Genomic DNA, 8017 nt, shown 5'->3' with positions numbered 1-8017 from the left:
TGAAATTTTCCAGTTTTTACTCAAATCTTTCCTTATTTCCTATTGGTCTGGTTTAGCGATCAGAATACTTGGTAAGGTAATTCAGATTCCAGGAGATAGTCTGAGTAAGTTGTGTTACTCCATTTATCTTTTACACAGAGGTAGACTTGAGAGCCTCACCAGGACAGTAAACCATGCCCTAACTTTCCATAAAGGAAAGAAACTGAACAGCTTCATTATATTGCTACACTTCTGGTCGGTCTAGGATGGAGAAGCAGATGGCATAATACTAGCAGATTATGTCATCCCGGAACTTCACAGAGCAGGACTTCCTGGGAACTTCTACCAGAAACAGGTTTCAAAATAGAAGAGGCCCATCCTTGTAACCATGACTTCTACCATCAATTAATAGCATATTGTAACATTGAAGTTGCTGTCACTAACTTTCTCTTTACCATCCTACTTCAGGCCATTATTTCCTGTGGTGTGACACCAAAATCTGTCATGCTTCAATGTGTAGAGCAGTTTAAATAAACAGCTCCCTAGGGGCTGGAGACAAGACCACCTCTGTGAGTATCTGTTCCATTTATCACCCCAGTACAGATTGGATGTTCCACTCCACCAGCTCCATCCACTACTGAAGATACACTAACCCATCCTTTTTTATGATTTGTATGAACATATAGAAAAGAAATACACTGGAAGATGCTAAATAAATCTGGCTTCAGCAAATAAATGAAAGCTCTGAGTGCTCAGTGTCATTGATCCTTGACATGCTCTTCTACTCTTCACAAGGTACCACACAATCATTATCTGAACCAGGATACAAGGCTAGATAAAGCTTTGTTCTGACTTAGTCTGGTTACGTGGACATCAGAGCAACCAAAGTCAGAGCAAAGCTTTATCTACCCTTGTATTCCGATCTTTGAACAAGACATCTTTACCAATGATGGGTGCAGATGATGAATGAGTAGCTAACTTAACCATATCTCCTCTCAAAGCACCATCTACATATGTAGTATTACCTCCTTTTCCCTATGATTCCACTGGCAAAGCTTTGCTTCTAGGAGGAAGGAGAAAAAAATATCAGTGAAGATTAGATGAGATGCAGATGATATTCTGACATTGCTAGAGAGCAAGGAGCATGTCAAGAGACTGAAGGAAATGGCCAAATCACCTCACTCTCTGCTAGTCTTCATGGAGCACTCCTGCCAAGACAAGTCCAATAACAGACTGCCCTACCACTGGGGTTTCCTCTTTGAGGGCCAAGACACACACTGTAACACCAAGCTCTCTCTTGCAGAGATGCCTCCTCTCTGTAGGATATGGGAGCTGGCTCAATGCAGAAGATACCCTTAGCTCAGCAAATGCAGGGGAAGACATCCAGGGCTCCAGTTGCTAATCAGTGTGCTGCATGAAAGGGGTAAACTGTCAAGGAGCATTTCTTCACACCTCTGCCTTTACACACTGCATAAAGTCTTTCCCTAGAGGCTTTGTCCTGGGCTTAGCAGTGCTTGGCCCTTGTATACACCTAGGCAGCCTCATGAAAACATGCAGAGGAGTGTGCGTGCTAATAAATGCAGTGATAGCTCAAACACCAGGAGAATCCTCGTTGATATTAAAGCTCAACACAAAAGCCAGTATTTTAAAGACATCAGATTGATGCAGGAGATTAGTCAGAGAACATCAAAGTAATATTTCAGCATTATTTTCTGAGATGAGTTGATCCAGATATGAAATATGAGAGCACAAAAGACAAAACTTAGAGAACATCACTTCAGGAAACCGGTGAGTAAAATACCAGCCCTGTATGGTCAGAAACTTCAGAAGTTTCAGCTGTGGGGTTTGGGTTGGGTTTGGTTTTTTTTTCATTTTTTTCATTTTTCGAAACCGAGATCCAGAACCTTGGGCCCACAGAGGCAGATGGAGAGAGCCCAAAACAGATCACAGGCTTTATTCTCTGAGCAATGCTTCCAGGGATGAAGAAGCATTGAAGATTGAACCGCAACTACAGACACACAGGACAGGAGGCTTTCTGCAAGTCTTTGCCAAGGCACTTCAGCCATATTGCAGTACTGCTCACTTATGTTCCACAGCCCTAGGCATGCATACAGTTCTGTCAAAGTGTCTCAGTCCTTCTGCTGTTCACCACTTCTGGCCTGGAGCTCTAGTAATAAAATCTCACTATCATATGGGATGACATCAAATTATACAGCATGACAGCTATTAGAAAGGTTTCTTTAGCAATTGGATGAGACTCAAGCTCATTTTAGTGTGACCTGTGTCTCTTATGCTCAGTTCTCCAGAGGTCCAAGGCTTGTTTATTCACCAAGCCTAAAATGCTATTTTCTTAACATACTATGAACACAGATTAAGCAGGAAAGGATTTAAATGCATGTTGCTAGAACAGCAACTAAAAAAGAAGCTTAACAGAGTATTGAGAACTGATGACACAGATTTACCTTTGCTACTTCATACCCAAGAAAAGTTATCATCTGGTGGGTCCTTGCTCCAGCACATGCTGAATGTGACTCTTCCTAGCTGGGGGATCACCTCCTGTGTCAGGTCCTCTTTGCCGCTGGCAAAAGCTATCAGTCTGCAAGTCATGGACCACAGTGCGACAGCCCACCAGGTCACTCGAAATCCAATTAGCCAGAAGCACCCTCTTTAATCAGGTATGCGAGTTTTCACTTAAAATGCCAGGTAGTGTTAAAGAAACAGAATACTGAAGTAAGCAGGTCTCTGTTTACAGGCAGGCTCAGCTTCTGCTGCAATAGGCTATAAACTTGCAAGTCCCCAGAAAAAGAGTTCCCACACTGTGGCCTGTTTACAAAATCCCAACTGGCAGAACTGATCAAAGCTTGAAGAGCTACAGGTTTTCTTCCAGGAGAGCATCCAAGTACTGATAAATCTACAGCTTCAATGCTGCCAGAGAGCGCTTGATGTAGCTCTGATAAAGTGGGGATTCAGAGTTATACAAGGACCCCACTCAAGGACCCCTCTTCAGTCTTGGACTGGGATATGAGAACAGACATCTGAGGGGCAGAGTCACATTACAGAAAGAAAAAAAAAGACAAAGGCATCTCTTGGCAACTGACTGCTGTGCTGCATTTTGAATGAAGGGAGCTTCTGCCAAGGATAGTTCTCAACCCTTCAGGTTAAAACACAGTAATAGAAAGTGATTTCCTGGGAAATGACATAACTTGCACTGCTGAACATATTCCCTCATGCAAACTCAAAAATGCTGAGAGACATAAGGCAGGATGCTCAACTGCTCCCTTGAGAGGAGCAACAGGCCAAGCCTCTGTAGGACTGCGACAGCAAACCCTCCTCAGCAGCTCTTCTATCTCAGCCAGGTTCTGCTCTACAAAGCATCTTTTCCTCTCAGGTTGGGCTAAAATACATTACTTAGCTGCCTCTTTAGGAGGCATTTCTTTGGAGGTTGCAACGGGTTTTCAGACATTATAATATGCTTCTGAATTTCCTGATGCGTGAGCCAACACTAAAATCTTTGCAATCACGAAGCATAAAGAGCTTATTTCAGTGGCTTCTAAAATGCTGTATGTGGATTAAAAACTGATGCTGCTGCTGAGGGAGAGTTGGAAATCTACTTACGCTTCAATGCCGTGATGAAATGAGATTTTACTGGAGGAATGGCAGGACAAAAGGAAATACTAATCATGCTGCAGCAAGCAAACAACATGCATTTTAGCAGATAACTTTTGGGTGTATTCTAATTTTTAATTTAAAATCATAAACAAGATTTATCTAAGAGAATAGGATACCTTCAGTGTTTCCACTTTAGCCTCATCCTACAAAAGGGCAGGCACAAGTCTGGCTCAATATACTGGTATTACTTGAAGTCTCTTATAATTTTCTACCTTCCCTAATTCTGTTCTACTTTCTGCCCTCTTGCACTGACAGCAAGTGTTATCCTGAGCAGAGCTTCCTTCCTGCAGCCACATCTGGGAGGAAGTTTACCACTGTGTGTCTTTTGCCTCAAGCCATAACATTTGTAGCCTGTGTTTGGGAGGTAGTGGATCCAGCGTGCTCTGAATTAAATACAGTTGATTCTTGCTGAGGACGCATCTTGCTGGGATGAGTGAACACTCATCCAACCTATGTTTTAGAGCTCAAGTGGGAACCTGCATTACCAAGGAAGAGACAAGGCAACTAGCTGGTTAAATTAAGTGACTATTTTCTGCCCTTGAAGAACAAACATCCCTCTCTCTTCCATTTGCAAGTTCACACAGAAGCCAGCAGAAGCTAATCCACCTGCCCAAGGGTTTGCCACACCAGTCATGACACTAATGGCCCAGCCTGAGTGTCTGTGCACACAACATGGTATTTGTAATAGGCTGTTTGTGCCATATGAGAAGCAATATGCTTTTTTTTCATCGTCCACCTGCTTCCCTTAACCTTAGTCCTGACTGTGTCTGAAGGAGTCATCTGAAGGGGCTGAGGTGGGACTGGAGACATCAAACAGAAATCATGAGGGGCAATTGCTGCAGATGGGTGCAGCATGTGCCAGTGCCAAGAACCTGTCCCAGAGTGGTCCCACAAACAGTCCTGCAGAAGGACTATCCATGCTATTACACACCACTTCACATGCTGTATCTCCTTGTATCTCCTTAGTTTTGACTACTTTCATGTACAATCTTATCCCCAAGTATATCAAGTCAGAAGAAAAAAAAAGAAAAAAAACCAAAAAAACCGTCCATTTGCAGGATTACACTGAAGTGTATTTACTCAGGGAGTGTGCCTGAGAAACCTGGATGTGTTATAAACTTAGCAAAGTGATAATGCCTTTGCCTTAGATGCATTCACAATGACAAATTGAGAAGTATTCAAAAAAGAACAGCATCAAAATGATCAGAGAAATGGTGTGACTGACTTAGAATTAATTTGGAAGAGTTAATAGCTTGGCAAAGCAACAACTACAGATGACAAATTTGCAAACATTTGAAAGGCTGACATGAGTTGTGGGAGAAGAGTTCTTAAGAACAATGCAAAAGGATTCAAGTAGGAGTAAGATACCCAGCTTAAAAAGAAGAGAGACTTTGGCTAGGCATTTAGAAGTTTCCTAGCAGTAAGAAAGCACAAGAAAACATTTGGATGCCTGAAAGCCATGTATCAAAACCGCCTCCATGTGCCTGCCCAAGACACAGTATTGAATAGTCCAAAATGTTTTCCTCTGCTAATGTCTGTGAGGTTGTTAGCAGCCTTATTTGAGCATACCTCAGACCCTGCACACCTACATGCACTGTGAGCCCTCATCCTAGTTTTCAGCGCGTGTTAAGAAGCAGGCATCCAATTAAAAAGGATTCAGGTGATTTGAAAACATAAAAACATAGGCAGAGAAATACCCTATACCCCAGTTCACCAGCAGATATATGAAGCACGGCGCAGGTGGTTTGGCTCTGAAACTAGCTTGGTCCATACATGCCTGGTTGGGTCAGCAATATGGCCTCAGGGCTCTCTGTCCTTCATCTTGCCAGAAAGATGTAACCTAGAATTGTAATAATAAATAGGGCTCTTAAATGATTTCTCAGATGAGGAGTAATGCTGTGGCTAGGCCAGCTCAGAAAAGATACATTAATACCTTTTTCTGCTTGTTGGTAAGGACCCTTGCTCTCTTTGGTGGACCTTCTCCAGTCTTTCTTTCCAAAGAAGAGACTAGCCCTGTCTTGATGTCCAGCATTACAGAGGGAAAACAGACATTTAGTGCATCTTTTGAAAATGCATTCCAGTCTACATATCAATCTTGCCTAGGCCAAAGCACCTGCATTTGTTCAGAGAACTGGGCTGCAGTTTGCACACACCCCAAGCCCTCCATAGAATGGCTGATGGCCTAACAGCTGTAGCATGTCCCTGAAGTGCCAAAAAGTAGTTTATCTCTCTGATTTGGCAGATTGGTAGCAGGGATTTGAACTTCAGCCTTTCATATCCAAGATGAACACCCTAATCACCAACTATAGCTTCTCTGTCAAAGTGATGCATGGACAGGTAAACAGCTCCAGCAGAAGAGATTGAGAGATCCATGATATCAAATAAACTGGCAGTTAAGACTTTTCTACCAAGGGCTCATCTAGATCCTTGCTCAGGTTCAGAGATTTCTCTCCCATAATAGCGAAATGCTAAAGAGACACTGATTCTTCCTTATTGGCTTGTTCTCTCTTGGAGAGTCCCTGCCTGGCCAAACAAAAATATCTACTTTTTGGCCAGCTCAGGCATATCAGCAGTCCATGGCTGACCACCTAGGGTAGATTTCTTGGGATCTCTTGTTGGGTTTCTAAGAACAACCAAAACACTAATGTCTTTCAAGCTTCAGCATAGTTTGAAGCACAGTAATTGAAACACCCTCTACTATGCTGTCTCCATTCATATGTAGTTCAGGAATGAAATATTGCTCAGCAGGATCCAATCCATAGGTACAGCTATCAGATCCTTTGGGAGAGAAAATTAATACCTATGACCAAAAAAGTTTGTCTGCTTATCCTTTTAACAAGGCTCAGAGCTCTATAGCTTGGTGGACTGGAGTGCCTGTTCTTCTTCCTGTATGGTGTTTCTTTCAGTTGTCCTCTGACAGCTACTCAGACCCACCAGGTGATAGAGACAAAAATACTTAATTCATATTTCATATCATAAGGCTTGCTTACCTGCCAAGGTAAGCCTGCCTTTTCTCAAAACCATATCTAGTCAGTGGTAGGGGAAGGGAGAATCATCTCCAAAGTGCCAGGCTGTGACCATCCTGAAGGGGTGGGATGCAATAGAGTAACAATAAAGCCCCTATTGCCAGATATGTGACCTTGAAAATCTTGATTGACTGCATGCAAGCCACTCTCATCTTTATTTTGACAGGAACATTCCCCTAAAGTGATGCCATCTGAAGGAATTGTGCCAAGGTAGGACAGGAGTGGGGAGCAAAACCTCTCAGTGATGACTACCAAGTGTCAGGTATCAGGAGCCAAACTTGACTCAGCTAGAAATTTCTGTAAAGATGAAGAGACTAAAACCCAAAAAGAACAAAAGCAAGAGAGGAGGTGGGGAGAGAGAGAGTATGCGTGCAGGTTCATCATCATCTGGCTCATTGCCTATCCCTGGAGAAATAAACCTTTCTGATGTAATGCTAGAGGGGAAGGCCACTCAGGAATTGGTACTCTGGGAACCATGAGGCTGAAGACTGTTCCTATGCATGGCAGAGGAGGCAACTATTGAGGTATATTCTTGTGACATATTTAAAGTATACTCAGAGGTTTTAGGGTTTTTCTAATGGTCTCAGGTCAGGTGATTCAACAACACTCTACTTCTCTACTTCACAGTTCTTCCTAGGATTTCAAAATACTCTAAAAGCATTAAATTTTTAAGCCTCACAGTATTTATTTTAAAGCCAGAAGACCTTCTTCAGTTTAAAGGTAGGGGAAGAAAATACCAGCATATAGCTTGTGTTATGACTATGAAGACATATGTCATGGTTTAAACCCAGTCAGGTAACTTGTTCACTCACTCCCAGTGAGTGGTGCCGAGCTGACAACAATCGAGGTCCGTTCCCCCCCCCCCCGCACCGGGGCTCTCCCCTTCCCCACTCCCGGAGGAGCGGGGAGGAGGATCGAAAGAGTGCAACTCCTACGGGTTGAGACAAGAACAGTCCAGCAACAAATCACCATCGCTACTATCAGCTAAAACAATGATAAGGGAAAAAAAACGAGTCCCACCCGGAAGCCCGTGTCCTTCCGGGTAACTCCCAGTCACCCCCCACCCCGGCCATGACGTGCTGTGGTATGGAATACCTCCCTGGCTAGCCCGGGTCAGGCGCCCCATCTCTGCTTCCTCACAGCTTCCCCTCCTCCCTGGCAGAGCATGAGCCTCACAAAGTCCTTGGTCAGGGTAAACATCACTTAGCAACAACTGAAAACATCGGCTTCACCAACACTGTTCTCAGGCTGGAAGTCAAAACACAGCACTGCACCAGCTACCACAAAGGAAAAACGTGACTGCTACTGCTGAACCCAGGACATTATCCACCCGTTATTCCATA

Source organism: Pezoporus wallicus, unplaced genomic scaffold (assembly GCF_028554395.1).
Source record: "Pezoporus wallicus isolate ANWC-B61680 ecotype Strahan unplaced genomic scaffold, APGP_CSIRO_Pwel_v1 contig_7379, whole genome shotgun sequence".
Taxonomy (NCBI): Eukaryota; Metazoa; Chordata; class Aves; order Psittaciformes; family Psittacidae; genus Pezoporus; species Pezoporus wallicus.
This window is presented reverse-complemented; position numbering follows the sequence as displayed.